This window comes from Carettochelys insculpta, chromosome 25 (genome assembly GCF_033958435.1).
Source record: "Carettochelys insculpta isolate YL-2023 chromosome 25, ASM3395843v1, whole genome shotgun sequence".
Taxonomy (NCBI): Eukaryota; Metazoa; Chordata; order Testudines; family Carettochelyidae; genus Carettochelys; species Carettochelys insculpta.
In genome coordinates this window covers 148,068-168,031 of record NC_134161.1, presented here as the reverse complement: position 1 = coordinate 168,031, position 19,964 = coordinate 148,068, and the positions used below count along the sequence as shown (strand labels likewise).

General features: G+C 48.0%; 1 pseudogene; it reads right to left on the bottom strand.

Annotated features, from left to right (window-relative positions):
- The window catches only part of LOC142001599 (uncharacterized), a 32,681-nt pseudogene that overhangs the window by 11,580 nt on the left and 1,137 nt on the right, over positions 1–19,964 (bottom strand).

The following is a 19,964-nucleotide window of genomic DNA, read 5'->3' as shown; positions in this document are numbered from 1 at the left end:
TTCTAGACATTGCCAAGGAGAGCTGGGAGGAAGAGCCAAGTAAGGGGAAGAACATAGTAGCTTATGTGATGCAGATGAGGAACCGCATAGCTCAAGTCACTCTTATAGTAAGGAGACACATGGAAGAGGCTCGAGAGGCCCAAAGGTTCTATTACAACCACCAGGCCAGGTTACGACAGTGTCAGAGTCAGAGTGCCTTAACTATTGAGTCTGTTCTGGTATGGTTATGGTCTGAAGAAGTGGGTCTGTCCCACAACAGCTCATCATCTAATCAATTATTTTGTTAGTCTTTAAAGTGCTACTGGACTGTTTTTTTGTTTTGATAGTATGTAGACTAGCACAGCTATCTCTGTTTCTATTCACCTTGGTATTGTGAGGACCATTGCCTAAGAAGCTGCTCTAGCCAACAAGCAGGCAGCTGGGTCATTAGGAAAGAAGCCATAGGCAGCTACCAGGATGTTGTGGCTTCTTGCAAGAGACAGGTGGGTCAGAACACTCATTCAGCCACATGAGAATTAGCTCAAATGGCAGAGCCCTTGTTTAGCATGTGAGAGGTAGTGGGATTGGTGCACATGTTCTCCAGTTGCAGGTGTGTCCTTACTCCTTTTCCAAGGCACTGCCAGGCCAGGCGATACACACCTCCAGGGCCTTCTTCCTACTTGTTTACCCCTCCACCTGAAAAATTAAAAAAAGCCCATACAGGGCAGAAAGCTGCTGGGCCCCAACCCTCCTTGGCCTTACAGATTTCTGTTTAAAAACAAAGGTTAATCTGGGTCATGTTGTCCTTGAGGAAAACTCCCGCTGAAGTCCCCTTTCCCTGGGGTGTTGAAAAAGGGTCACTTGCAGCTCCTGCAGCAGAGCAGGTTTGGAGTCTGGCTTTGGGTTTGTGCAGCTGTTTGCAATATAAGTTTGGTGACACATTCTGGGCACCATGAATCTGAGTTGATTAGAACCTTAACAAGCTCTGGGGCTGAGTGATGTGATCAGAACCTGCTGCACTGGGGGGCCACATGGGCTTTGAGTGCACAGCTGACTTTATTAATGCCCCATCGAGTCTGAAGGAAGAAAAGGGCTGATTCCTCTGCCCATGTTAAGTGTCAGGACCAGAGCACCTGGGCAGGGAGAACAAGCCCTTTGCCGAACACCAACCAACCAAGCACAAACTTTATGAACCTAGTGGCGTTGAGTGTTGGTTTTTAACAAGAAGCCCTTTTTGTGTTCATTTCACACCAGTGTGATCTGCCGCCCACCCTACACTGCTGCACAAGGGACACTGCTGCAGCCCAATGCCCTGTGGCACTTTTGAAGAGGTGAAGATGAGCTCTGGTGTAAAGGCGAATCAATGCTGCAAAATTCAGTCACCCTGTGAGCTGTGTTTTTGGGTAGATGTTTGCAGGGGGTTTGCTACAGGTAAAGGGCTGCCTAGGCAGAGTCCCTGAGCCTTAACATCAGGTCTGGGGCCCCCAAGGCCTCTCTGTTCCCTGGCAACATGGCCCACATGCCACAGAAGGAATGCAGGGCTGAGATGGGGGACTGAGGTGCCCAAGTGCCACAGAAATGACTGGAATTAAATGAAATGGGAAATGCTCAGGTGCCCTACATAATTGCGTACGGGTGAGGACAGCACCGTCACCATGCATTTAGCTGTGACGCTCTGAACACTTCTGAAGAGGAGCTCCAGTGTAAAGGCGAGTCAATGCTGCAGAATTCAGTCACCCTGTGAGCTGTATTTCCAGGTAGACATTTGCAGAGTTCAGCCAGGGACAGTTACTGACTCTGCAGTCTGCCCCAGCACTAAAAGGAAAAGCCTCTTTGACCAGCAGAAGTTGGAACAATAGCTGGCCAAGCATCAGACTCAATCTGCAACTGTCGGGCTCAAGCCAGTCCTCAGGCAGCTGGCTTTTAATTTGCCTTGTGCCTCAGGAGTCCAATGAACACTGGCCCTATCCACAGCAACACAATAATTTCCTGGTAAGGAAACACACTTTTTTTTTTTTAAATTGGAGATACACCTCTCCTAGAACTGGAAGGGACCTTGGGAGATCATCTAGTCCAGTCTTCTGCCCTTGTGGCAGGACCAAGCAACATCCCTGACACCTATTTGCTCCAATCCCTAAATGGCCTCCTCACGGATTGAACTCTCAGCCCTAGGTTTAGCAGACAAATGCTCACACCACTGAGCTATCTAGCTCAAAGAAAGCAGGCTAATGGCTCCAACCCCTAGGTATAGGCCTTGAAAGCTCAGTGGTGCCTGGTGATGAGAAAGCCAAGGCCAGAGAGAGGGAGTCTCAAGACAGTGATAAGCATCCAAGGGGGATCCCTGTTAGTCTGGATCTGCAAAAGCAATGAGGGGTCCTGTGGCACCTTATAGACTAACAGAAATGTATGACAGCAAATGGCTGTAGAGAAGCTGAAAGGGAAGAGTGCAGCCTGCTAGCTGAAGGTGTCCAGCAGATTCTCTCAGCGGGCCCCATGAAGCAATGATCAGCACTCAGGATGCTGACTTCTGCAATATGAGTTCACGTCTCAATGGGATCTTCTGGTACTGCACTGCTTTGTGGCCAAATCTTGATGCTCCACAGGGGCTATTTTCAACCCTCCTCTTTGACAAGACTGACCCTTTTCCCTCTACAGGGCAGACTCCCACTCCCTGGAGCCAGGCCTGTGCTCTGGCTGGCTGGAGGGAAGGGTTGCAATAGGCTGGAGAATGTGATTGTAAGTCTAGAGAGCCCTGTAATGCTGGTGCTGCTGTGCATGGGGCAGCTCTCCCTGGCAATGGCATTTCTCTCTCTCCCTGAACACACTGGCAGTGGTGACTGTGGGATGTCCAGCTGCTGCTTGGCGTGCTGCCCCAGGGCACTCACACTGCAATGGAGACACACCCTTCAAGCACATCTCTGCTCTCCCACTGACTGCAGCATAGCTGCCCTGGGGCATCTGACTGGATCCGTGGGGCTAAGGCCATGGGACTAAAGACTGCAGTGGGACATCAAAGCTCCAGCTGGAGCCTGGGCTCACAGACCCTCACCCCTCAGTGGTCACAGAAGCTGGCCTCCAGGCCAAGTGTCTCCACCAGCTTTTTACCGCTCTGCAACCCAAGTCAAACAAGCCAGAATCGGCTGTCCCTGGCTCTGAGACTGGTGCCTGGATGTGCTAGCGACTGAGTGTCCAAGAGCTGGGGCTGGGAAGTGGTTGTGTCAGCATCTCACTCAGGCCAGGCCTGGGTGATGGGACCCCCACATGGTTCAGCAGCAGGAGTTTAGGCGGTGAAAATGGCCAAGGCACAGCGAAGCGTTCCCCTGAACTCAACGGCATTTCTCCATCAGTCTGGTGGCTGTGGGGCCAGGACACTGACCTGTCCTGCTGCAGTCATTACCCCAACTGGGGACTGGGGGTTTCATTCTCAAATATGGCACACGAAGCAGGCCTCAGCCTTCAGCATCACCCACAGAGTCTGGCAGCCACATGTAGTTTGACACAAGAGGCCAGAACTGCTTTTTCCCAGAGGGACAGGACTGCACATGGGAGACCTGGAGTATTGACCTGTCAGCTCTTAATGCCAAAGCGTCAACAGCTCTGGTACCAGTACCTATGGTTGCCAGACTTTTGGAAAATATATGCAAAACAGGATGCCTCATTTGTGAGATCACCAGCCAGGGCTGCCTGTCCTGCATAACATTTACAAAAAATGGGTTGGAGGGTAGGGACCCTGGTAGCACTTTGGTGCCAGCAACAGGTTCCCTGGCCAGAGCACAAGGCAACCCCTCAGCCCCGTGGCTAGGGCTCAGAGCCAGCTTGGCACCCAGACCAGATGGGGAGGCAGGGGCCCCTGTAGCACAGCCCGTGTCTGGGAGTGGCTGGGCGCTGTCCTCTCTGTAGGTAAAAACATCCAGCAGGACTGTCTCACATGATGTGGGACTTCTGGCAACCTTTTCAGGGTCACGTAAACCAAGGCAACGCTCATGGTGGGTCAGAACAAAAGCCCATCTGGCCCAGTGTCCTGGCTTCTGGCAGTGGCCAATGCCCAGTGCCCCAAAAGCCCAGCAGACAGGCACCACTGGCAGTTGAACCCAAGATCTCCTGTTTACTAAGCAGGTGCTTTACGCAGCTAAGCCAAGGTGCCTGCCTCCAGCTAAGTGCTGCTGTCGGCCCACACCTGACTCCTGCCAACCCCCACTGGGGCCTGCCCAGCTCTGCTGGGGTTTAGATCCTGTCATGCAGAAGAGCTGGGGAAGTTTTACTCCCAAGGGCAGGGGTTACTCTTTCAATAGGCCTGGGCTGGAAAATTTAGCGGGTGTCACTACATGGCAAGTGTGTAAAAACTGTCCCCCCCCACCCCCTGAGCAATGCAGGGATACTGACCTGGGCCAGGACAGATATCACCATGACAACTATGGGCTCTTCCCATTCCCTTTATTTGGGGAGGTGCTGGGTTAGTGCAGACACAGAGAACAGGTGACCAGTGATGGCTGCACTGGGACAGGCTCATGCCAGCACTGAAAGCTCCCTCAAAGCAGGGGTGGGGCAGTGGTGCCTACACAATTGCCCTGTCCTGCCGCTGTTTGTCCAGCTTGGCATCCTCATACCTGTGCCCTCTTGTCCCTATGGCGCCTGTTCATCCCTTCACTCTGCCCCTTCTGAAGAGGCCTCCTGGCGTGGCTCTGTCTTCTCCTACCCCCTAGGCCTCTTCACCTGCTGCTCCTGTCACTCCATCCTCTCCCCGCAGCACTGCCCCTTCCCCTACCCCCATCCCCAGAGCTGCCAGGTACCTCCCCCTCTGCTGCCCCCCTGAGACCCCACCAACAGAGCTCCGAGTTCATGGCTTCAATCTCCACAGAGCATGGCCCACATTTTATCTTTGCTGTCATTGATGAGATCTGACGGCGAAAACAAATTCCCAAATGAAAGTGTTCTGGTGGGAAAACACAGCCAGGCCGTTGGGACATGCTCTGGCTTCTGTAATTATGTCTGGGAGGGGTTGGCAAAAAGTTAATTTCTAATCACAAAATAAAATGCCCACACAGACCCACTCACTCTTTGGGGAAAGAAGAAATGAAATGTCTTATCTGCAGCCCTCACCCACCTCTATTTCCCTCACCTACCCCCTGCAGTGTCTCCCCGCCCCAGCCCAGCTGGGGGTGAAAGGAAGTGCTGGGTTTCGCACAAGCAGACAGCTGCTATCATAGTCTCTTCCCTGTACCAGCTGTGGCAGCGCAGATGGGAAATGGAAAAATGCCAATTTCTCCACCTACCACTCTGTAAATCCCCTCCCCCAGCCACTTACTCCCTCTCTTCTCCTCTTGCTTCATGGGGGTTCCTTCTTGTGTGGATTCACCCATGCTTAATAACGTCTGAGTGCTGTTTGAAACTTTTCCCACACTCCAAGCATTTTTAAAGGGTCTCTCTCCTGTATGGATTCTCCCATGGCTAGTAAGGTTTGCATGCCGACTGAAATTTTTCCCACATTCCAAGCATTTAAAAGGTTTCTCTCCCGTATGGATTCTTCCATGAGCAATCAGGTCTGACTGCCGACTGAAGCTTTTCCCACACTCCAAGCATTTAAAGGGCCTCTCGCCTGTATGGATTCGCCCGTGACTTATAAGACTTGAGTGCTGACTGAAACTTTTCCCACACTCCAAACATTTAAAGGGTTTCTCTCCTGTATGAATTCTCCCATGTTTCACGAGGTTTGAGCGCTCACTGAAACATTTACCACACTCCAAGCATTTAAAGGGCTTCTCTCCTGTATGGATTCTCCCATGGCTAATAAGGTTTGAGCTCTGACTGAAACTTTTCCCACACTCCAAGCACTTAAAGGGCTTCTCTCCTGTATGGATTCTCCCATGGGTAATGAGGTGGGAGCGCCAACTGAAACTTTTCCCACACTCCAAGCATTTATAGGGGTTCTTTTCCTTGAGCTTTCTATGCTGGGCTGGGGGGGTTTCCTTGGGTTCCTTGCCTCTTCCTGCACATTCAATGGATTCATACGCTTTCTTCCTTGAGCAGCTTTCCAGGTTCCACTCTGACCTGTCCCAATTACTCCAGGGTTTTCTCTGTTCCAAGGACTCAGAAAAATTCCCTTCAGCTCTTCTCATGAAAAGTTCCTTCAGTTCCACTTCCTCAGGACCTTTCCTGGGTGGATTCCAATCCTCATCCTCACTCATCAGCTGATCACCTGCTGGGGGAGAGAGAGAATCCAGATAGGAGTTCTGGTCTGAGCAGGTACAAAGGCCCAAATGGAGAACAGAGACGAGGGAAAACAGTCACCTAGTGGGAGAGTGAGAATTTGGATTCTGCTTTCACTTCCCATCCAAACATTCCCATGGATGTAAAGATGAGGAGAAATCTCTTTCCTAGTGACACTGTATGTGGTGGGGGGAAGCTATGAGGGATACCTGACTTGACACCTGCTTTGCACAGCCTGACCCAAAGGAGATGGGGCAGAACTGAGGGGTCTCACACCACAATCTGGGGGATTTCAACCTTTTTCCTCCATTTATTGGACACTTTGTGTCAGGATCAATGACTCCTCACCTGTGCCACTGCCTCTTGGGCTCTTCCTTTCCTTAGAGGCCTGGAAATCTGGGACTCGCAGTTCTTCCCCTGCTACCAACCAGGTGAGGAGGGCAGGTTTGGGAATGAGGAGTCGTGCTCAGGGGTGAGATCAGGTGTGAGCAGAAAGCCCTGACGACTGGCTCACAAAGGGTACAGCTTGAGTTTTACCTGAGCCCATGATTTGCTGGAGATTGTGTGTTCTGACAGAAGGGAACATGGCCACTGAGCCCCTCTGGGAGAGGCTAATGTCTGTGGGGCAGGGGGTTCGCACCTTCACTATGAGTGTTCAGGACCTGTGGGATCTGGGGAACATGCTGAGAGCTCTGGAGTTAAACCCCTGCCTATGTCTGAATCTCCAGTGCCCAGAGCCATCCCCACACATAGAGGCAGGAAGGGAGATGCACAGACACCATGTGAGAGCGAAAATGCAGACGGTGCTCCTGGCCCTGTGATACCTGGAGAGTCAGGTTAATAACTCATCTAGTCTGTGGAAGGAGGTATGGAGGTGAACGGGTCTCACACTGGGGCTCTGCACTATGTGACCTATTCCCATCTAACCTCTGTGACCAGGAAGGATCCTGACCAGATATGGAAATGCCAGACCCCTGGCTTCAATAGCTGAGGGAACAGGAGTACTTCCCCAGTGAGGTCAGCATTTCATAGATCTGCATGATACCTTGTAGAGGGCTCTCTGAATGGGGTCCACGGGGGCTGGTTAAATACACAGCCACTCCTCAAAGGTCACTGGCACCTGAAGCAGCTGCTCCCCATTCAGCCCCTGCTACCCCAGACACAAGCCCACTAGTCACAAAGGAAAGGCAGGAGAGCAGAAGCCCTCCCCCACCCTGCTCAGAATGGCCAGGAGGCTCCAGGGAACAAAGCAAAGGGGAGAGTTCCTTGTCCTTCCCAGCAAAGCAAGGAGCGTAGCATCTTCCCATTTACCCTGCACTCCTTGGACACAGGCTGGTAGGGGAAGAAGAGATCCAGACAAGGAAAAGAATCCCAGTATAGGCCACTGCACTGTTGGGTTCAGACTCCCATGCTCAGCAGCCCTGTCCAGGGAAGTGGTTTCCTCTTTCAGACACAGGAATATGTTCAACTCCCTCAACTTGCAAAGAGCCTCTTTAAAATCAGGACATCAGCTGAGCATGTCCCAGCAGGGTTATCGTACCTTGTCCCTCCGTGTCCTCACTCTATGCATTTCCTGCCCTTCTCCCTGTTCCCATCCTCCCCCGCAGCTCCCTCCATATCCACTACCTAAGCTTGATCCACTACAGCCATTTCTCTGGTCCCTAGGGAAGTGGGATGGTCTGGAGCAAAATGGGGTCATTGCGCAGCCTGTCAGGGTGCGGTAGCCAGGGTAGAGTAAGGAGGTAGATGAAGATTTCTTCAGACAACAAAGAGAAGCTTCCTGGTCACAGGCCCTAATTCTCATGAGAGACTTTAGTTACCCAAACTTTGTTGGGAGACCAATTCAGCAGCACACAGACAATCCAAGAACTTTTTAGAAAATGTTGGGGATAAGCTTCCTGGCGCGAGTGCTGAAGGAACAGACCAGGGGCTGTGCACAGCTTGACCTGCTGCTCGTAAGTAGGGAAGAGCTAGTGGGCAAAATAGAAGTGGGTGGCAACCTGGGCTGCAGCAATCATGGGATGGTAGATTTCAAGATTCTGACAAAAGGAAGAAAGGTGAGCTGTAAAATAAAGACCCTTGATTTCAGAAGAGCAGACTATGGCTCCCTGAGAGAACTGATGAGCAGGATCCCCGGGGAATCTAATATGATGGGGAAAAGAGTTCATGAGAACTGACAGTATTTTAAAAAAGTCTTAATGAAAGCACAGGAACAAACAATCCTGATGTGCAGTAAAAAAAAAAGCAAATATGGCAGGCAACCAGCTTGGCTCACCAGGGAAATCCTTGGTGAGCTTAAACTAAAAAAGGAGTGGAAACTTGGACAGATGCCTAAGAGGGAGTATAAATAAATGGTTGGAGAATGCCAGGCAGGAATCAGGAAAGCAAAAGCACAAGTGGAACTGCAGCTAGCAAGGAATGTAAGGACAACAAGGGTTTCTACAAGCATGTTAACAATAAGAGAGTTATCAGGGAGGGTGTGGGGCCATTACTGGATGAAGGAGGTCACCTGGTGACAGATGATATGAGAAAGGCTGAAGTACTCAACGATTTCCATGCTTCAGTCTTTCTAGACAAGGTCAACTCCCAGACTATGGCACTAGGCAATGCAGTATAGGAAGGAGGTGGACAGCTCTCAGTGGGTAAAGAACAGGTAAACAGCCATTTAGAAAAGCTAGACACATACAAATCCATGGGTGTGGCTTTAATGCACCAATGGGTACTGAGGGAATTGGCAGACATCACTGCAAAGGCTTTGGCTATTATCTCTGAAAACTCCTGGAGATTGGGAGAGGTCCCTGATGACTGGAAAAAGGCAAATGTAGTGGCCATCTTTAAAAAAGGAAAGAAGGACAATCCAGAAAACTATAGACAGGTCAGTCCTACCTCAGTTCCTGGAAAAATCATGTTGGGGATCCTCAAGGAACCCATTTTGAAGCGCTTGGAAGATGGAAAAATGATCAAGAGTACTCAACATGGATTCACCAAAGGCAAGTCCTGCCTGACCAATCTGACTAGCTTTTATAATGAGGTAATTGGTTCTGTGGACATGGGAAGTCAACAGCTGTGATGTACCTTGGCTTTAGCAAAGGTTTTATACAGTCTCCCACAACATTCTTGCTCATACGTTAAGGACGTATGGATTGGCTACGTGGACTGTAAGATGGATAAAAGCTGGCAAGATGGTCAGGCCCAAAGGGTTTCAAGTGGCATGACCCAAGGATCAGTTCTAGGGCCGGTATTGTTCAACATCTTTATTAGTGACCTGGATGAGGGGATGGATTGCACCCTCAGTAAATTTGTGGATAAAGCTAAGCTAGGGGAATGGTAGATATATTGGAGGGTTGGGATAGGGTCCAGAGTGACCTAGACAAATTGAAGGATTGGACCAAAAGAAATCTGATGACGTTCAACAAGGAGATGTGGAGAGTCCTGCACTTGGGACAGAAGAATCCCAAGAACTGTTACAGGCTGGAGACCAATGGGCTACATAGCACTACAGCACAAAATGACCTGTAGATTACAGCGAACGAGAGGCTGAATACGAGTCAACAGTGTGCCCTTGTAGCCAAAAAGGCTTATGGCATATTCGGGTTATTAGGAAAAGCACTTCCAGAAGATCTAGATCCACTAGGGAAGCCACATCTGGAGTATTGAGCCCAGTTCTGGGCCCCTCAGGTATAGAAATGATGTGGAGGTATTGGAACAGGTTCTTCAGAAAACAACTAAAATGATTGGGGGACCTATGAGAATTATTTTACAGAAGAGAAGAGTGAGGGGTGATTTGATAGCAGCCTTCAACTTCCTGAATGGGAGCTCTAAAGAACATGGAGAAAGGCTATTCTCAGTGGTGACAGATGGTAGAACGAGGAGCAATGGTTTGAAGTTACAGAGGGAGAAGTGTAGGTTGTATATTATTAAAAACTATTTCCCCAGGAGGGTGATGAAGCACTGGAATGTTTTACCAAGAGAGGTGGTGGAATCTCCATCCCTAGAGGTTTTTAAGTCTCAGTTTAACAAAGTCAAGGCTAGGATGAGTTAGTTAGGGTTGATCCTTCTTTAGGCAGGGGGCTGGACTAGGAGACCTGCTAAGGTCCCTTCAGCCTGAGGATTCCATGACAAGAAGGGCAGTTGTGGAAGTTTCTAAATGAGCCTCAGCCCAGTGTACACCTGATTCCCACAGGCTCATCCCCAGCAGACACACACTCTGGACTTCCCCTTGATAGAAAAACCCCTCAGTGTGGTGCGGCTGCTTTGGAGGTAAACCTCTGACAGCGTCCCCAAAGGCAGCACGTTTCCCCTGTAACGCCAGGAGGGAGAGGCAGGAACTGGCTCTTCCTCTCTGCTCATCACCTTACCCAAGGAAAGTCAATCTGCCCTGCGGGCTGCAAGGAATGGAGCTGGGGAGGGCTGATAGCTGGGAACCTCCCTTCCCTCTGACTGCTCCCACTGCCACTTTCACTTTAACCCCGCTCTCTGCAAGAGCTGGGGGTACTTCCTCTGCATTAGCTACTGACACTGCCAACAGGGTGTGAATCTGAGGTTGTTGGGGACAGCAGTTCTAGGAAGTGCAGGCCTGCAGAAGCAGAAATGGGGCAAAGACTGGCTGTTTGAGCAGACACTTTCCTGTCTGGTCCCATGATTTTCTCCAAGTTCTCTCCCATCTTCTGCAGGCTCCAGCTCAGTAGCTGCTGGTGGCAGAGCTTGGGGATGACCTAGAGCTCTGACTTTAGACACAGTAGAAATGTCCCCACTCAGGTAGGACACAGAGGGGGAATTACTGATTATCTGCCAAACTACAGACCCCACTGGGCAATGCCCCAGCATCTGCCCCAGGGAGCCTGTCTGTCTCCTTTTACAACAGAGGTCCAATAGGGCAAAGTAAATGTTTAAAGATGTTCTTTTAGGTTCTTCAAACAAATTATTCATTGTTCATTTCACAAAAACGAAACAAAATCTCCTTAACATAAAAAAGCCAAAAATTGCAACAGTTTACAATTTAATTTCTGGTTCTATCTTTCCCCCAATTTCCCTTCACTAATGGGGACAGTATTTCAAAAAGAACCAAACTGTCATTTTTGCTTCTGTGGAAGCTTGAACTGTAAATGAAACCAAAACATTCTGAACATCATTGAACCTGACCCAAACCAAACTTCTTCCCCTGGTCAGGCAGAGTCCGGGGCTGGACCAGGCTAAGGGCTCCATATCCCACTGCAGGCCAGATGTTGGGGAAGGAACCCTCAGGGACTGAATCCAGGCAAGCTGCCACCGATAACCCTAAGTCCTTTGAATCTCCTCTCTCCTCATCGCTGCTAATTTGAGCAGGGATCAGATTCTGTCAAAATATGGTGTTATTTGGCAGATACACTAAGACAACTTCCCACTTGCATTTCTGTCTAAATAAATAGAAAAGTAACTTGATAAAGTTACTAGTTTTTGGTTGTTTTTTTCTCTTAGAGCATATAAACATCAAATACAAAAACATGATGCATCTGCTTGGCAGTATTTCTGACTTTTGGCATTTTATAATAAAATTGGGTTTCCTAAAGACGGGAATCATGAGTAATAGTTTTAATTCATGTGATAAAAACCAGCAGTAAAGAAACTCCCAATGAAAGCTGCTGAACAGCTGTGGCAGCTTTTTTATTCGGTGATAGAGCTGAGGATGGAAATGAGATTTTTCACAACTAGAATGTAGCTGCATTTTGATCCGTAACAGTACATTTAACAAGCACACGTATTTTCAAGGCCAGTGTAGCAGAAACAATCAACGTTCCACCAGACTGTACATTTGCAATGTTTCTTTGCCCTGGTGAACTGGGTATATATACCAGTGGCCTCTTTAAAATCTTATTTGGGTAGTAGGATTATCTGTAGTGCAGTGATTTTCTAGGTGCTTTTACACAGTTCAAAATACCTTGAGAAAGGCAAGTTTAAAACAAACTAGCAGAACACCACCACCATTTCAAGAAGGTATTTCTTGAAATGGTATTTCAGGCATTAATGAAAAATGCCCTACAGTGAGAAGTGAATCATTAAACTTAGGCAGCTTCTCCCAGCACTGTGGGGCAGAGGAGCTACCATGTCCTGGGCAGAAAGGGCTATGCAGACCCCACTGAGAGAGCCTGCAGCCTGTCTGAGCCTGATTCAGCTTAGTCCAGCCACTTGACTTGTCCACTGCAATCCCTCCTCTGCCTCAGCCAATCAGTGACTGCTCCCTATTCAGACCCTGCCCTGCCCTGCAATTGACGCCTTTTACTGTCTGTCACGAGCCTCCCTCCCACCCCGCTCCTGTCCCCCCTCCCTCCAAGACACCCACCACTCCCACCCCACTCCTACCCCCCCCCGCCCTGGCATCTACTCCCACCCTCAGCCTTTTCCACCACCCTCCCTCCCACCAAGACTTCAGTCCGAGCCCACTCCTGCTCCCTCCCTTCCACCCAGACCTCAAACACCCACCCCAGCCCACACCTGCACCCTCCCACCCATCCAGACCACACACCTGCTCCCCAGCTGTCCCCTCCCACACACTGAAGTTAATCTGCCCTGGCAGAAGCCCTGACCCTCAGTTCCCCCTTCTCTGCTTTCCAACCCATGATGCTGGAGCAAGAGGAAAGTCAGGTGTCTCAATCAGGAGCCACAGCAGTTCAGATTTTGTGTAGTTTACTTTACTTCTCACTTTTAGGTTGTCCCTGACTTGCCCAAGATAACAGGACAGGGAAATGAACAATGTTGGTGGCCCCCGTCACAACTATTGTTCCCCACTGGGGTCTCAGCAACTTGCCCAAAGTCACACAAGAAGTCGGTCAGAGCAGGGAACTGAACACAAATTTCCCAAAAGCAAGTGTGATGCCTGCAATGCAAGAACAGCTCTCCTCACATTTATCTACCACAGATCTACTGCCAAGTGTGTGAACTGCCTTATCAGCCCTCCCTCAGCCCCAGAGCCTCACTGGCAAGAGCCAGCATGTCACAGAGCTCAGCCACGGCCAGGAAAGGACTCCAGGACCATCCCTTCCCCTCAGAGATTCAGCTCTCTGGCACCAGGTGTACCCAGCAGGCACTAACAGCAGCCAGACCCAGACCCAGACCCAGACCCAGACCCATAGTTCTGGTACCTGCCATTCCTGCCTGCACCACTACACTCACACCTCCAGCCAAGGCAGATCTTAGCCAAGTTGGTGGAGAAGCACATGGAGACCGGGGCTGTTGGAACAGCAGCACCACTGTCATGTCCCTGTGGAAACCACCTTGTATAAGAAGCCATTTCACATCCCTTACTTCTGCATGCACACAAGAGCCTGTCCTTTCCTCGACCTGTTTGGGAATGGCAGGGAGAATGAGCTCTATGGAATGTGTTAAATGGTTTGGGGTCAAGGCTTCAGCTCCCCAGCACCTGTTTCTTTTTGCTCATAACGGTTGCTCTTTGAGAAGCGATTTAACTTGCCTCTGACACTGGGCTTTGTTTGTGCAAGGGTATGAAATACCAGAGTTAGCGGCATCAAGCAGCCTTGCTGGACCTGGTTTTAGTAGTGTCCAGTTTGGCTCATCTCTTGCCTTATTGAATTCAATAAAGCTGAATGATAGCCGCCTACACCCACAGCAGGCTTGTGCTTCAACATCCCTGAACCTGCTTCCCCTAGGAGGGGCTGTGGAGGGAACAGACTCTCACATAGGAGCCAATGATTATTGGTATGACACTGGTGAATGGGGGCAATGAGGGATCCTGAACCAAAGCCAGCCCAGCTGCTACAGAGCCCACACAGTCTCTGACACGCCCAGGGGACAGGAATCCTCACCCAGCCAGTGCACAGTCTCATAAATCTCCTGCATCACATCCATGTAGAGGGCTCTCTGACTTGGCTCCAGCAGAGCCCATTCCTCCTCAGAGAAACACACAGCCACCTGCTCGAAGGTCACCAGCTCTGCCGCAGCCATTTCTTTTCTCTGTTTCTTCTGGGCAGGGGCTGAGCTGGAGCGACAGAGGGGAGTTCTGCACCTGTCGGGGAGAAGGGCAATTGGAGACATTTCAGAAGGGGCTTTAATCCTTTCCACATCCCCGATCTCCCCAGACTTGATCTCTGGTGACAGACGTGCTGCACTAACACTATGAGCAAATACTTGAGTCAAGCTATTACATAAGCAACATACACAAGTCAAACCCTTATTCATTTTCCATATCCTTAGTCATTTCTCGCAATACATGGCTTAAGTTTGAACATTACTGTGCCTATAACCACAGGAATCGGGTTTGAGCGCCCAGTCTGTCCGATACAAAAGCCGCATATTCCGCTGTCTGAGTAAGGAGTGAAGTGTCCAAATTTAGGCTCCTGTACCTCCACAGTGCTCCATTTATTTGCAGCAATGAACTAGGCCCAGGAACTGAAGAACCCTTGAGAAGAGCCCTTGCAGTTTCTATCCATGAACAGACTTACACAAAGGAAGCTGACAGAGAGGTAGTCATGTTAGTCCGAACTCTAATAAAACAAAATAGCAGAAATGTAGCACTTTAAAGACTAACAAAATGATTTATTTGATGATGAGCTTCCATGGGACAGACCCACTTCATCAAATCAACTGTATTTCCAATACAGATGGGCATCTGTAAGTAGAAAGGATCAAAAAAATTGCAATAAAAATTGACAAATCAAGTACATAGGACTGGAAGAGGTGGGCGAGGGGTGGGGGGTGTTAAATGTTTTGCCTCAGATGAAAGCCAGTCAGCTGTGAGCCCTTCCATGCATTCAAGTATCAGAGGGGTAGCCGTGTTAGTCTGGATCTGTAGAGCAACAAAGGGTCCTGTGGCACCTTATAGACTAACAGAAAAGTTTAGAGCATGAGCTTTCGTGAGTTAACTCACTTCTTCAGATGCTGGTCCTGGAAATCTGCAAGGCCAGAGCAAGGCTGGGGATAACGAGGTTAGCTCAGTCAGGCAGGCTGAGTTGTATTGTCATCAGTAGATCTGGAGGTGTGAACTCCAAGAGAGGGGAAGCTGCTTTTGTATTTAGCCAGCCATTCACAGTCTTTGTTTAATCCTGAGCTGAGGGTATTGAATTTGCAGATGAATTGTAGCTCAGCAATTTCTCTTTGGAAATTGGGCTCATTCAGCTGCACATCTACCAATGTAACTTATGCCATCATGTGCCAGCAATGCCCCTCTGCCATATACATCGGACAAACTGGACAGTCCCTACGTAAAAGAATAAATGCACACAAATCAGACATCAGAAATGGCAATATACAAAAACCCATAGGAGAGCACTTCAATCTCCCAGGACACACAGTAGCAGATTTAAAAGTAGCTATCCTGCAGCAAAGAAATTTCAAGAACAGACTCCAAAGAGAAATTGCTGAGCTACAATTCATCTGCAAATTCAATACCCTCAGCTCAGGATTAAACAAAGACTGTGAATGGCTGGCTAAATACAAAAGCAGCTTCCCCTCTCTTGGAGTTCACACCTCCAGATCTACTGATGACAATACAACTCAGCCTGCCTGACTGAGCTAACCTCATTATCCCCAGCCTTGCTCTGGCCTATTTATACCTGGCCTTGCAGATTTCCAGGACCAGCATCTGAAGAAGTGAGTTAACTCATGAAAGCTCATGCTCTAAACTTTTCTGTTAGTCTATAAGGTGCCACAGGACCCTTCGTTGCTCTTCCATGCATTGTTTTTAAACCAACACTGCGTGGCCTATGCTCCATAATATAGGAGTGGAAGAGGCTCTATTACATATTTAAACTGAAATGACTGAACATTGAGATCTCTGAGATTTAAGGCTCTGAACTTGTGTATTTTAATGTCATGCCATCAGTGTCATACTATGTGGCCAAGCCTGTAAAAAGGGTGCAGAATAATAGAAAAGGAGGATTCAGAGTCTATTAATTCCTTTAGTTTGATATCCATACAAGCAGCAGCCCACTTATGTTCAGAAAAATACCTGTGGTGCCCAGGCAGACGCATTCAGCCTCACAATCAGTATCAGAGCTTACCACAAAATTTAACTTTGCATCTGAGCCAGCACTGGAGTCTGTCAATGCTAAGATGGTGCCCGTTTCACCATGGACTAATGAATGAGCTTAGCCATGAATCACTGGGGGAAATCCAGAGCTAGTAAGGCTGGCACTGTGCCCCATACATAATGCACTCAGAAAAGGGTAATTCAGAGTGGCAGAATGGAGACCATCACTGAAATGTATCATAACCATTTAGTGCACATAGAAAGCTAGGGCAGTGAAAAGTGCAATTAGAAGTATAATCACATGAGAAATGCAACATTTACATGTCCAAGAAATGGAAGAGAACAGTTTGTATTTCAGTGGTTGTAGGATGGGGCAATTACTTAACAATAAAGAACTATAAGTTTCAATTACAAATGGTTTTCCAAAAGTATCTTCGTGTTTTCACTTTAAAAAGCTGGCCTGCACTGACTACACTCATCTCTCGCTATACAAGCACAGTTGGTTCCCAACTTCCCCCTCCTAGGCGAAAACTCATAAGAGGGACACTAAATTCCCATTAAAATACATGTAAAAGTCTCTGATTTGTTCCAAGTGCTCCTAAATGGGTGCAGTGACAACATGAGGCACTGCTTTTGGGCGTAAGTCAAGTAGCACTTTAAAAAGACTAACAAAATAATATATTAGGTGATGAGCTTTCGTGGGACAGACCCGCTTCTTCAGCCCATAGCCAGACCACAACAGACTCAATATTTAAGGCACAGAGAACCAAAAACAGTAATCAAGGTTGACAGATCAGAAAAAGATTATCAAGGTGAGCAAATCAGAGAGCAGAGGGGCGGGCGGAGAGTCAAGAATTAGATTAAGCGAAGTATGCAAAAGTGCCCCTAGAGTGTCCCAGAAAATTTGCACCCCGGTTCAAACCACACGTTAATGTGTCGAATTTGAATACGAGAGAAAGTTCAGCAGTTTCTCTTTGCAAAGCAGAGTGAAAATTCTTCTTCAATAAGACGCAAACTCTTAAGTCACTAACAGAATGGCCCATTTCATTAAAATGTAGACTAACTGGTTTGTGGATCAGGAATGCTAGCACCGCCCCCTCTCTGTTACTATTCAACATGCAAGGCACTACATTCAGCCGTTTGGAATGGAGATCCATCAGCTTCACGAAAAAACTCGCCCAGATCCAAACAGACATCATCTTTCTCTCCAAATGCAAGAAAATGGCCATTGCACCCAAGGGACTGACAGTGAAAACCCCATTACAATCAACGTCCTACACCAACTACAGCGAGTATCTATGCAACATGCTCTCTAAGAAACTGAGGAGCCACTTGATCAAAATCCTTTACAATAAACAAAAGATAATTAAAAATGACCTCTCTGAACTTGAAATTATCATCAACAATCAGGCACCCACACAAGACAGCACAGAACAAGGCTTTACCTGTGCTAGACAAGGAATTTATAACACACACTTCCAATTTCTACAAAAAGACAATAAATTTTCTACATTACTTCTTACCTCAGGATACTTCAACTACAATAACGACAGCTCAACTAACAACATTGTTAACCTTTCCAGCTACCAACTCAACTCAGGAGAAGTCTCTCTCTTAACCTGGGGTCTTTCCTTCTGCCCTACTTCCTCCACAAACTTAATACAATTCTGTGGTGACCTTGAAGTCTTCTTTTGCTGCCTCCGTCTAAAGGAATTTTTTGAGCATACCTACGAACTACAGTCTGACTCTCTCGACCCCCCGCTACCAACAACAAAAGAAGAACTCTATGTGGACTCCCCCTGAGGGTTGTAGTAAAAGTCTGGATTTCTACGTACAATGCTTCCACAACCACGCTCAGGCTGACATTATACACAAACAATACCAAATGAGACACAATCTCAGCTATGCTGAATGCTATCCTGTCCACAGTGTCAAAAATAACTCAGACATTATAGTCAAACCAGCTGACAAAGGGGGTGCTGTTGTCATCATGAATAAGTCAGACTCTGAACAGGAGGCAGCCAGACAACTCTCCAACACCACATTTTACAGACCTCTCTCCGCTGATCCCACTTTGGAATTCCAAAGGAAATTACAACAACTACTCAAGGAACTCCCTGCTGCTACCTGGGACCTTATTCACTCAGACACACCATCTGAGCCCCAGCCTGGATTATTCTATTTACTTCCTAAAATCCACAAACCTGGAAACCCCGGATGCCCTATCATTTCGAGCATGGGCACCCTTATCACCGGACTATCCAGTTACGTCGACTCCCTCCTCAAACCCTATGCCACCAACACTCCCAGCTATCTGTGAGATACCACCGACTTCCTGAGGAAATTACAAAACATCGGAAAAGTTCCTGACAACACCATCCTTGCCACTATGTATGTAGAGGCTCTGTACACTAATATTCCACACGACAATGGATTACAAGCAATCAGGAATACCATCCCTGATGTCACCACAGCCAACCTGGTGTCTGACCTCTGTAACTTTGTTCTCACCCACAATTATTTCCAATCTGAGGACAATTTATACCTCCAGATTAGTGGAACTGCTAAGGGCACCCACATGGCCCCACAATATGCTAATATATTTAGGGCTGACTTGGAACAACGATTCCTCAGCTCTCGGCCCCTATTACCCCTCTGCTACTTACGATACATTGATGACATCTTTATGATTTGGACCCATGGTATAGAAACTCCAGAAGAATTCCACAGAGACTTTAACAATCTGCACCCCACCATCATCTTATGCCTCGATTACTCCATGCAAAAGATACATTTCCTGGACACTACAGTACAAATCAAGGATGGCCTGATCAGTACCACACTATACCGGAAACCTACTGATCTCTATACTTACTTACACCCTTCTAGCTCCCATCCTGCACACATAGCTAGATCCATTGTTTACAGTCAAGCCCTTAAGTACAATCGTATTTGCTCTGATCCAACAGACAGAGACCAAAAACTACGAAATCTCTACCAAATATTCATAAACTTGAATTACCCACCAGGAGAAATAAACAAACAAACAAACAAAAAAAAAACCAACAGGGCCAGACAAATACCCAGAGACCAGCTACTCCAAGATAGGCCCCAAAAAGCCAAGAACAGAACACCACTGGTCATCACCTACAGCCCCCAACTCAAACCACTGCAACGAATTATTAAAGACCTACAACCTATCCTTAATCAGGATGTCACACTCCAGAAGGCCCTAGGTGACAGGCCTGTTCTCTCCTACAGACAACCTCCCAACCTGATGAGGATCCTAACCAATAGCCACAGTCTATACCCCAGAAATACCAGTCCTGGGACTTTTCCTTGCAATAAAGCCCACTGCCAGCTTTGTCCACATATCTATTCTGGCAATACCATCACCGGACCTAACCAGGATATTCACAGAATCACAGGATCATTCTCATGTTCCTCAACTAACATCATATATACCATCATGTGCCAACAACGCCCAGATGCTTTGTATATTGGACAGACTTCAAACTCTCTCAGACAAAGAGTTAATGGGCACAAAACAGACATCAAAACATTCCTGATCCACAAACCAGTTAGTCTACATTTTAATGGAGTGGGCCATTCTGTTAATGACTTAAGACTCTGTGTCTTACTGAAGAAGAATTTTCACTTTGCTTTGGAAAGAGAAACTGCTGAACTCTCTTTCATATACAAATTCGACACATTAACACGTGGTTTGAACCAGGATGCAAATTTTCTGGAACACTATAGGGCTCTTTTGCATACTTGGCTTAATCTAATTCTCCCCACCGCCCTGCCCCGCTGCTCT